Raw genomic sequence first — 12,389 nt, 5'->3', positions numbered from 1 at the left:
ACCATGAGGAAATACTGGACCAAAGAAAAACCAAAACCAGCTAGATAAACTCCAAATTCTGCATCTCCATTTGTGACATGTAAGCACTCTTCAAATCTCCAACTCCATTCAGTTTTGATGACTGCCCCCCCCCCCTCTCTCTCTCATTGTTTCTGTTCCCTGTTAGCACCTCTCTTCATCAGGTATTCCATGGCTCTGGCATCTCCAACATCTTGAGGTCTCCAGTGCAATCTAGGCTTCACGTTCACAGTTTCATGTAATAAGCTTTATGCAAAAGCCCTAATTAACAGCTGAGGGCCCCAACATCAGTTACCATCACATTGGGGGTTGAATTTCAACTTGGAATATGGGTGATAGACTTCAATTCAGTTTATAGTAGTAGCCAAATGCAGAGGGAGACCTATTTCAGGATTGCATATTGAGGGTGAATCAAAAAGACAAATCTGGTTCCTGATTCTGTGTTCCTCACCTTCCAAGGTTGTTCACATTGTCTCAAGAATTTGCCACATATACTTTAAATTCTGCAGTCTTGATGTTTTTCTGCTTCTCCCAGCTTCTCTAAAAAACATACATAAATACCTTTTCTCCTTTCATCATTATTTACAGTAACCATGAAGCAGAGTAATCTGAGGATGTCCATAAGCAGGTGAATTGATAAAGAAAATATTGGGATAAACATAAAATATTATATAACCTATAAAAGTTAGAAAATTCTAACTTTTTTATCATGGTGTGCATATTGGATTGGAAGAGTATGCAAAACATTGCTCCTTAAGGTGAGACATGCAAAAGAACCAAACCTAAAATACAACTCTGTGTGTGGCTTTAACTCAGTGGCTGTAGATGTGAATGTGTCTCTTACTCAGTCTCTGTGTTCAGTATGAGTCATTACGTTCATCCCACATTCTAGATTTATGGAAACCTTCCACAAAGGGTCTTGATTTGTGAAAACAACGTAAACATTGGAGTGCCTTTACTGGGGCTTGTCATTGTTCCTCGCACTGTATGCATAGGTCAAGGAAAATCATGTGACTAAGCTTGGCATATGTGAGTTTCCTCAGGCAGAGCATCTGATGGGTGTTAAGTCTTCGTCTTTGTTACTTGCAGACTTGACAGAGACTTTAGATAGATGGAGTTTGTATGAATCATTTGTATAAACATTGCTGTTTCTAATCTTGAACAACATTGATGCCACACATCCTTCAAGCTCTTCTTCATTTTGCTACAACAGGAAAACCTGGATCTCTGAGTGGGTGGTATTGAATATTTTTAAATTTCTTGGCTCAAGTGTCCTCCTCTTTTTTCTCTAAATGCCCAATCTTTGTGTTATTTGTCATTGCCCACAGATGGCTTAAAAGAGATATTTAGCTAGACTAAGATGGAACTAAAGATGTATCTAGCAATCCCTCTCTAAGTAGAGCAATGAAGGAAAGGTATGGATGTACTGCAGGGGATGGAAGCTCATTAGCCCCCACATTCTGAGTGGTATAAAGTAGATCATTTTGTTTTCAAAGAATTAATGCTGTTTCCAAAAATTAGCTCTCATATGGCTCATTCATGTAACCTGTGTTGAATATGAAAATTAGAATCTTGTTCATACAATTTTATTACATTATGGTTTATGAATCACAGTGGCTATGTGCCAGACTCCTTTTCAAGCTAAGTGGCCTCTTTGCGTGCTATTCCAGCTGAGTCTATTTGAAGTGTCTCTTCATCTTGGCTCATTTAGCCAAACACAGAAGTTGCCCTATGGGAGATAACATCTTATGTTTATTTACTTTATAGAATTATCACTTTTGGGCTCACTGAAAGTACAAAGCATATCAAGAAAGAAAAATCACATTTCTGAATAACAAGATTCCTATAATGTTGACACATGCCCTTCTTTCCTTGTTGTAGAGAAAGCAAAACCTTTGTTTATGAGTTAGGAAGCCTGCCTGTGCTTTTTTTTTCCCTCTTATTTATTTATTTATTTATTTATTTATTTATTTATTCACTTTACAACCCAATATCAGCCCTTCATCTCCCCTAAATTCTAACTTTCCCATCGTTTTTGAGAAGAGGAAACCCCCTCTGGGTGTCACTCCCCTTCACAATGCACACTAATACAACCCGCCCACCCCAACCCCTGCACAAGTCACTGTAGGACTAGGTAAATCTTCTCCCACCAAAGCCAGACAAGGCAGTCCATTTAGGGGCAGCAAATCCTCAGGCAGGCAGGCATCAGGCTCAGGGACAGCCCTGATCCAGTTTTGGGTGTTTCTGCACCAAGACCAAGCTGCCCATCTGCTACGTTTGTGCAAGGGGCCTATTTCCAGTCCATGCTTACTCTTTGGTTGGTGATTCAGTCTCTGAGAGCTCCCAAGGGTCCAGGTTAGTTGCTCTTTCCATGGAATCCCTGTCCTGTTTGAGTCTCTCAATCCTTCTCCCAACTCTTCTGTAAGATTCCCCAAGCTCTAACTAATGCTTGGATGTGAATCTCTGCATCTCTCTCCATTGGCTGCTGGGTGAAACATCTCAGAGGATGGTTTTGCTAGGTTTCTGTCTACAAGCACAACAGAATATCATTAATAGTGTCAGGGATTGGTTCTTGCCCATAGAATGGGTCTAAATTTGGGGCAGCCATTGATTGGTCATTCCCTCAATCTCTGTTCTTTGTCCCTGTACATGTTGTAGGCAGGGCACATTTTGGGTTAAAGGTTTTGTGGGTGGGTTGTTGTCCTTATCCCTCCAATAGGCTTCCTGCTTGGCTTTAGAAAGTCTAGCTTCCCTTCCAGTTGCAGGAGCCTCTTCTGCTGATGGAGTTTTTCAGAAGTCATACAATTGGAAGCAAAATCCACTTAAAAGTTTTGTTTGCAAAATCAGAAAATAATGTTTCTTCATATGCAAAAATGATACAGAATTGTCAACATTACCACAAATTAAGCATTTTAACAACACTGTCTAAATGTTTACATTCTATAGAATAATGATAGCTCTTACTGCACCTAGTAATAGAAATTTAAATGTAAGTTAGAGAGGTGCTGTCTTAGGAAGGGTTTTGCTTACACCATGACCAAGGCAACTCTTATAAGGACACATTTAATTGGGTCCATTATCATCAAGGCAGGAACCATGGCAGTGTCCAGGCAAACATGGTGCAGGAGGAGCTGAGAAGAAGATTGACTTTTAGGCAGCTAGGATGAGATTATTAAAGCCCATGCCCACAGAGACACACCTATTCCAACAAGGCCACACCTCATTATAGTGTCACTCCCTGGGTCAAGCATATACAAACCATCACAGGTACATACTTGTCTCATAGTTGAAAAAATGAAATATTTTTGCTTTTTCTGTATTGTAAAAGCAGATGAGTTGAACACCATTTAAATAACGATAATGATGTAAATGATAGAAATTGATATTACTAAGCAAGAAGTGAAAAGTCACAGATAAAGTAGAAGAGCACAAACAAAAAAAAAACCCTATAAGAATTATATTTAAAATATGTCTCAAATAGAATTTTAAAATCTGTGGTTCCTTCTTAGAGATCACTACATGTGAGTGTGGTGTGTCTTGCCTCTAGTGTTTCATGATCCAGTGGTGGTGACAGTGAATTTCATAAGTCATAGTCTCCCATGCAGTGACTAAAATTCATCCAAAATTAGCTTTAGAATCCTGCAGCCTATGGCAAGACCAAACACTGTCTTCCCATGCTGTGTACTGTGTGATGTGTACTAAAGACACTCGTTCTGCTCCTTTAACAGCAGTGACTCTTTATTCCAACATTAACACATGATTTGAGTGATGGTGTTATCAAGTAGATGAAGTGCATGGTGTAATGGTTGATCTTGATTGTGATTTATAATCACCATGAGAACATACATTTCCAGAAAGGTATAAGGAAGAGGGAATGTAGATAGTATCATCCATGGAATAGGGTCTCAACCTTAATAAAAGACAAGAGAACAGGCTGAGTGCCCATATTCATCTCTCTGCCTTCTGAACATGGACAGGATGCCACTAATCCCATCACACTCTGGCCAGCAAGCCTTCCCAACCACAATGAACTACATTCTCTTGCAACTAGAGACCAGAAGGAATTACTTCTTCTTTAAGTTCTTAGCTGTAAGGTCAGATTGATCAGAATGAGGCTTGTCTTTAGTTGCCACCACGACAATTTCGGGAACCTGTGATTCTTTTAATTTGGATGCTGTCTTGCAGCAGGGGCACTTTATGTCCTCATTGACCTGAGTCAGTAGAGTGTCATTTGATTGCTTGACCCTGCATTTATACAACACTCATTATTGTATTAAAAACAGCATTTGTTTCTTTGTTGACATTGCTCAAACTCTTTCAGCGAGTCTTATTATAATTTAGTTTTCACAAAATTCTAATTTCTACTTTTATGTTAAATAATTTTAATCAAATGATTTAATCAAGTATAAGAAATGATGAGTTAATGGGATTGATATCTATGCCATGGAGTTTAATCAAATCTCATCTGTAAAATAAATTAGCAACTGATCATCTCAGAAATTACAAAGTCAGTTGCATGTTTTTTTTTATTTTTATTAAAGCATTGAAATAACTTTCAATTATGAATTGATTCCTTCTCTTTAGATTGGCTGAGGTTTCTTGGTTGCCATGCTTCTAAGATCTAGGGCTCTTTGAGCCACTTCCTTCAGGGTATAATTTACTGAATGAATACAAAAAATTTACTTCACACATGAAGCTTTTCTTCAAAGGATCAGTTTGTTCTGTACCAAAAACAAACAAAAATCTGACCCCAATGAGATGTCTCAGTAAAATGCAATACTGATGAGGCCCAGGTTCTTATCTAAAGAAGCACTTGTAAATTTCTTACTTTGTCAAGGCAGTAGTATAAAACTGTGAATAATGGCAACTTTACAAAGTTGCACACACAAACTGATGCCTGAGGTTCCAGCTGGTGAATGGCCTGAAAGCTGCATTCTGGGGTGTGAAGTTGAATTTAGTCATGTTCTATTAGACTTTCTCAGACTGCATGCCAGTGATGGAGGTGTCTGACCACTCAACAGTGCCTCACATAGAATGCTTTTATCAGAAGCACTTAGATTGTGGCCATCTTTGCTGTCAGGACATCACATCTAGCTTCAAGTCAGTTGCCACCCAGATATCACCAAAACCTTTCTAGAGTAAAGGCCTTTTCATCAATATGGATCTTTCTAGAAGAACATGCAAATATCACCAAAGAACAGAGTCAAATCATTTAGACAGCCTGGAAAGTGATATGTTTTATTGAGGAATTTTTCATGTATTTGCTATGAAGCAGAGATTGTGTGAACACCAGATGTTGATCACACAACATAAGTGGATTTGTAAGATTATGTGACTAGGCAGAGGAGATGAAGGTTAAACATAGGGCACAATAGAGATTATTTGTGGTAATGAATAGGTGTCCTGTATCAGAGGTGTCTTTCTCTGAGTAAAACCTTAAAGCGTCAAGATGAAGCAATGTTTCCTCCCATGGCTGTTGTTTAAAAAAAAAATGACATTTCCTGATTCATTAATATATCACCTGGATCTACCCAGAGTCCATAATTGTAGCTTCTGGCCTCAGCATCTGCTTTTTATTCTCAGAGTGCAGGTGACATGGGTTTTGATGATTCTTATTGTAAGTTTTAGATTGATTTTTTGTTTGTATGTATGTTTTTAGGAGAGCATCTTTAATTTGTGGTTTCTGGAGCTAGTGCTCTGGTTATTTTACTTGGGAGTATGTTATGATGCAGGCTTGGTCATTAAGAGCATTGGATCCTGCAGAAGACCTAGTTTTGATTCCAAACACCAGTGTAGTTCCAGTGGTTCCAACCCTTGCAGGAACTAGGCCCAAATATAGAATACATACATACACATGTAGAGAAAACGCACCTACATTTAAGAATCTTGATAGAACTAAAAGGGAAAAACTTCAGCCCAGTCCAGGTCTCATGTCTGTGGCTGAAGCTTTCTGTGAGAAGAAAGTAAAGTGGTCTTGCCAAGAACAGGGATGCTATACACTCCTTTCCTCTGTTTAGTTTCTCTAACCATTATTTTTAAAAGAATATGTATGTTACAGCTATTAATTTCAACCTTATTTGATAGTAAACCCTACAGAATGCTTCACTGACCTTTACATTTTGAGTTAGAAAAGCTGTAATAATTGGCTTTTAAGAAACTCATGCCTATAAATAAAGTAGTCTGTTTCTTTTAAGTTATAAATAACTGCCCTCAAAATCTATCCAATTACTTAACTTTTAGTGTTATATCTAAATCCTTCCAACAAACCTGGGGTCACCTACATTTCTTTAATGTTATTCTTACTATTTATTTATTTATTTATTTATTTATTTATTTATTTATTTATTGTTAATCCAACACACACTGGAAAGCTTCTAATCAATCATAGCCTTTCCTGAGGTCAACTTTCTGTGTAGTATCCTTTATACCCACTCCTCTGAACTTACCAATTTCATTGTACCTGAACTCTCTACAATTTTATTTAGCCTATGTTTCAAAGGATGGAAAGGTTCTTCAGAGCTGGGCATCTCCAGGATGGGTAAAGATAAGCTGGAAGGGCTGACAGCTGAACTTCTTACAGAGAGTGAGTGAACACCCACACTCGCAATCAACTGCAAGAGGAGGAATAGCAAGAGAACAAGCTCTACTTTATGGACCCTCTCTCTTAGTCCCTATGTATTACTGAGAAGTTAAAGTTATTACTCTTATTTATTGGTAAAGAAACTGATACTCTACATTGTGTACTAGACTTAAAATTTCCCAATATAAGTTAGATATACAAAACTGGATCTTTGTTTCTCCATTTCACAAGAACCACTATTGATTATAAAAGCAGGAATCACTCAGTTTTCAGTGACAGTAGTTCAGTCCTTTATGGTTTAAAACTTAAACTGTCTTGTATGAATAGTAAGTATAATTTAGAAATATCTGTCACCCTCTTCCTTCCTATTGTCCAAATTCAGTTGTGTGTATGTTTATTTCTTTAGATTCCCTAAGATTCCTCCTTGGCAAGATATTTGAGCCCCACTTTACATCAATGCATCAATTGCTAAAGTGTCCAAACACCAACCTCACTTCTAGTGGAAGCAATGTACAGTTGTCCATGTTTCCTCAGGTCTGCCTAGACTTGAGGTATACATGGAATTGGCTGCACCTTTTCTACACTTCATATTTGGACTCTCTTGGCTTGATAATTGTTGAAATGTTTTGAGGTAGCTTCACCCAGAAGACATAAGCAAGTGTTTTAAGAATTCAGTTCTAGAGCTGGAGTGATAACTCAGAGATTAAAGCCTTGGCTCGAAACCAAAAATATAAGAATTCAGTTATAAATTTTATCAGCAAGAAAACCTCAGCCAATAAACTTGCTTTCAAAAGCCACCAAAGAAAGATAAGATAAAATGAAACACCTTTAAGGGTGTCTTTTTCAGCAATAAGTTTGTTCAAAGTCAGTAATAGCTCTTAGCCTTGGAGCCATCTTTGTAGAAACCTCTGCACCATTAAAGAAATGTGACAGAATAAGAAATAAGAACAGTGAAGTACAAAAAGTTTCAAGTAAACCAACTTGGGCATCCCTGGCAGCCAGGGTAACATAAGAAGAATGCTAAAGTTTGGAAACATTGTTAGAACACATATTGTTATTAATTGTTTCTCAATGAATCTAGAACTTCCATTGCCATCTGATCACCAAGATCACTTCTGAGAGAACCTCCTTGCATGTAATTCAACTAGTCCTTGTTAGTAATTTGTCCCTGACCTGTAGAAATCTGGACTACCTCTGTTCTTATGTGTGGCCAAGTGCCACAAATGTGCAACAAATCATCTTCTCTGATGTCTTGGTTGAATATTAAAAAAATATAATGATCAGATGAGTTATATAGCATCCCATGTTTCTGAAATTTAAACACACACACACACACAGAGTTCTTAATTTAGAACAGAAAATGTTAAGATACTGCTATAAATACTAGGTCACCTAATCTAAATAATTCTTAAATATTTTTAATCAATGTAGAATTTTATTCCTAGGAAATTTTTTTGACAAGGATAGATTTTTATAGAATTACTGGATTTGAAGAAAATAATATATTCTTAGTAGCCAAAATATTTAAAATATTATTTATTTTTATTTCCTGTGGATGAGTGTTTGTATGTACACACACACACACACACACACACACACACACACACACACACACAGAAACCAGAAGGGGATGCTTAGATTACCCTGGATCTAGAACTCTGGATGCGTATGGGATCATATGGGTGATGGAAATTTAATCTGAGTCCCCTGCTAGAGTAACAAGTACTCTTAACTACTGAGCTATCTTTTCAGCCCTAATGGTAGTAGTCAAATATTTTAGTGTCTGTACTCAATAATAGGGGTAACATAAAGATGAACTTCAAATAGTGTGTGTGTGTGTTTGATTTTAAATCAAAAGGACAAGGCTTAAACATGTTGAATGCTGTAATTTTTTACTCTCCAATGTTTATTTTCAGATAGCATTGAACTTGACATTTTTGTGTATAGATCTTAAGATGTGCCTAAGTACCTATGGAAGAAATCCCAAGTGCTGACGAAATTGTGTGTACCCAGTTGTGACTTGGATTTGATCTTTGAGGCAACTTAAAAATCTCAAGTCAATATGATTGTTATGTTCTTTTATTACCTTAAATTACTGATTGGAGAATGAATGTACTATTAAAGTGAGATCAAGAAATAGTATCAACTATTGGCTTTTAAACTACATCTCAGAACATCAGCCCCAGGTTCACTCCAGCTTTAGAATTTTATTATCCACAAGTGGCACTAAGCATCCTACATCCTCACACAGCAGGAAGCCATGAGTAATTCATGTTCAAAATCATGGAGCATGAGTAAGAAAGATAGCACTAGTTGCCCTCTGCCATGTGTCAATGGGCCTTTCTGAACCACTATGGTAATATCTTTCCTCCTTACGTAATTTTTACAAATATGCTGATAAAGATAGATTCTGTTATCTGCCTTGAATAGGTTGTCTATCTTTTTTCTGTAACTGTATACAGTTGTGACAAGGTGCTTAATAATCTTAAGCTTACTGCTGCCAGAATCAATACAGTTGTGAGAAATGATGACCCTGCCAGTGGAAGCCCTACAAAGACTACAGCTTTTTGTTGAATGACAGCATAGAAGATGACATTGTACTAAATTAGAATATAACAAAAGTCCTTACTAAATCTTTTTCATAAGGTAACCTTAAACAAGACATTAAAAGTAGATCAAGGAAACAAGATAGTATTTTCAAAGGAAATGCTATGAACTAGAATGCTTATAAACTTCAAATTATCCTGGACCAGTGGTGTACAACTTCCAACCCAAGATCCTGCTCTCCACTCACATGTGCAGTCTCTTCTTGTGTAATACATGGGGAAAACTGACTGGGGAGATGCTTTAGTGTTTGCCCAACAAGCATGAGACCTGAGTTTGGAACCCCACATCCATGTAAAAAACTTGGCATAGTGGCTTCTATTTGAACCAAAGCCCTGAATGCATGGTCTGTGGATGTAGAGGATGGCCCTCAGGAAGTTACTGAGCAGCTACTCTAGCCAATAGGTATCCCCCCTAGAAATTATTAGCCAGCTAGTCTAGACAGTGAGCAATCTCTGGGTTCAAGATTAGACCTTACATCAAAAATGTGGCGGAGAGTAGAAGAGAAAGACACCCACCATCGAATTATGACAGTTTGTGCATGTGCACACACAAATTAGATACAAAGTCAGTGGATACAGTGTATTTTTAATTACCTTACATTTCATACAATTTTTTAAAAAATCAGTCTTTGTTGCTAATGAGTGTATTCAAAAAAATAAAAAGGTATCCAGGAGTTGGTGCTATATTCTTGTAATAGCAGTACAGATATCAGAAAGCTGAGGTAAGATCACACTGAGTTCAACCAGCTCATCTCAAACATATAGCTTTAAAAATTAAAGGAGAGAGAATAGGAAAAAGGTATGAAGAATAAGATCCATGTATTCCTGCAATGTGACTTGTTTTCACATGTCTGTGCATATATACTTAAACAGTGGCATGTACATTATATTACCCATAAAATAAAATGCCTTTCAAATAGAGAAAGCAAAATCAACTCATATTTTATTTTGATCCTATACCCTCCCTACACACATGCTGGCAAGATTTTTTTGTTTATATATTGTTTAGTCTACTGTGTATTGGTGTGTAGGAAACTAAGAATTCTGATATGGTGAATACAGCTACCCTTGCTGAGATGACCATAATCTCGACCTTTGATTACATCTAAGCTAATCATATTTGTGAATGATCAAAATGGAGTTCATGAAGCATATAGTCTTCCAGATGGATCAAAGGACCAAAAAAGTTTGAATATTTGTTTTAAACCTTTGCAGAATAAAAAATGAAAGGATTATTCTGTTTGCCTTATTTTTATCTTATTATATTACATCCACCAGATAAGTGATTAAAAGGAATTTTGAAATATAAGTTTGCTAATGTCAAAGATCAAAAAGAAGAAAGTGTTTAAGCCATAGTATTTTAGGGAATGCTTCACATATTTAAACATTACATTATTAGTAATACCTAACAAAGAATTCTATTCATATTTATTATTTCAATAAAATTATTCATAATATGATAACAAAATATAAAAGTCAGGAAAACCATACTGAGTCTTTGTATGGTTCCTTTTTCTTTGTATGGTGCAAAGAATCAAATACAGAGTCTCATGTAAACAAACTAAACAAGTTCTCTTGTTCCTAGCTATATACTAAGCTCTATACTGGCATCTTTATTGTTCTCAATAAAAATGGCTTTCAAGTTAACTTATTGCCACCCTTCTGATTATGTCATTCCAGCCCGATTGACAGTTGGTAAGCTTTGACAGCTAAACTCTGTGACATCTAACACCCAGAGCGTGGCAAGAGCTCTTGAATTTGCACTGGACGGTGGTTACTGTGTGTCTGTTAGCTCATTAGGAGAGCTGCATTGTTGGGATGTATTGAGTTCATGGATTGACTAATTTTCCTAGGTGGTTGAAAGCATAGCTGAGGTGCTCCCTAGCTTAAGCAGACATACTCCATTAGGCAAATGGCTTACCACCTTACAGAAAGTCCTTAAGCAGACACAGGCCTTTAGGCAAATAGCTTACCATCTAAAACCCAAGAGATCCTTTGGCTATTAAAAGGAGAAAATACACTATAGGCTCCAAGGTGACATCAGGTTCTAAACACTTTGATCAACTAAATGAATAGAAAACATGCACAATGAAGAGTTTGATGTGTTCACTGTAAAGAACAAACTTCCACGTAATATATAAAATGAACTAAGGTTTTTGGAAAACCTTCAGATTCCATAGTGCACAATTTCCCTAAAGCCTCATCATACAAATATATAATAGTGTCTTATTAAGATTGAATGAACCCATATCCTTTATTTGTGGGAAGATGTGTTTCTACGTACATTGGGGTTAAAATGACTGAGTCCACATAACTGAACATCCCATGCTACTATGAAATAAAGTCATTAGCAATTGCAATACATTGTTTAGAAGTAGTTTGTCGCTTCTCTATCCGACCAGCAGACAGGAATGACACAACTCGGAGTTCTTCTCAATGCAGTTTATTCAGGAACCCTTTACAATCTTCTCTCTGGAAGCCCGATGCCCTTAACTGCAGTCCTTTTATCCCCATGCCTGTCCCATTCAGAACCTGCCATGTGGGCATGCCTCATTGGTGCAGGACAAATGGCCCGATTCTGCCTAGCAGCGAGTCTGCACAGTAGTTCTGCAGACGTGGCTCTGTCAGGTAAAGGAGGGCACAAACCTCCAAGAAATGGAGCACGAAACTCTGCAGGCGCCATTTTAGCTGGCTGCGCCGCCACACCCGCTCCTCACAGTAGTTTAATTCTATCCTAAATTTGACCTATTCCAAAGTACCTTGGTTAATTTTCTTTCTGTTGCTGAGATAAAACTCTAACCAAAACCAACTTGGCTGAGAAGGGGTTATTCAGGTTATAATTCCATGTCATACTCCATTCAGGGATATCAGGGCAGGAATTTAAGTAGGAACTGAAGCAGAGACTGTAGCTTGCCCCCACTCTCCTCTGGCTAGGGCTTAGATTCAGCCAATTGTCTTACATTATCCAAGAACACTTACCAGGGGTAACACTGTGGGCTAGGCCCTCTTCCATCACTTATCAATTAAGAAACTACCCCACATACATGCCCACAGGCCAGTCTTATCTCTTAAGAGGCTTTCTCTTTCCAAGTAATCAGTTCAGATCAGCCATCCCACTTGCCACATATATAACCATCAAGCATAAATTTTACTTAAAAATAAGTTTGGTGGGGATTTTTAGTGAA

The 12,389-nt window shown here is 37.4% G+C and overlaps 1 protein-coding gene across 2 annotated transcripts in view; it reads left to right on the top strand.

Moving 5' to 3' along the window:
- Nucleotides 1–12,389, top strand: part of Cyp7b1 (cytochrome P450 family 7 subfamily B member 1) — a 167,026-nt gene that overhangs the window by 117,072 nt on the left and 37,565 nt on the right. The window lies entirely within an intron of this gene.

The sequence above is a fragment of the Arvicanthis niloticus genome, chromosome 4 (genome assembly GCF_011762505.2).
Source record: "Arvicanthis niloticus isolate mArvNil1 chromosome 4, mArvNil1.pat.X, whole genome shotgun sequence".
In the NCBI taxonomy this organism is placed as follows: Eukaryota; Metazoa; Chordata; class Mammalia; order Rodentia; family Muridae; genus Arvicanthis; species Arvicanthis niloticus.
This window is presented reverse-complemented; position numbering and strand designations above follow the sequence as displayed.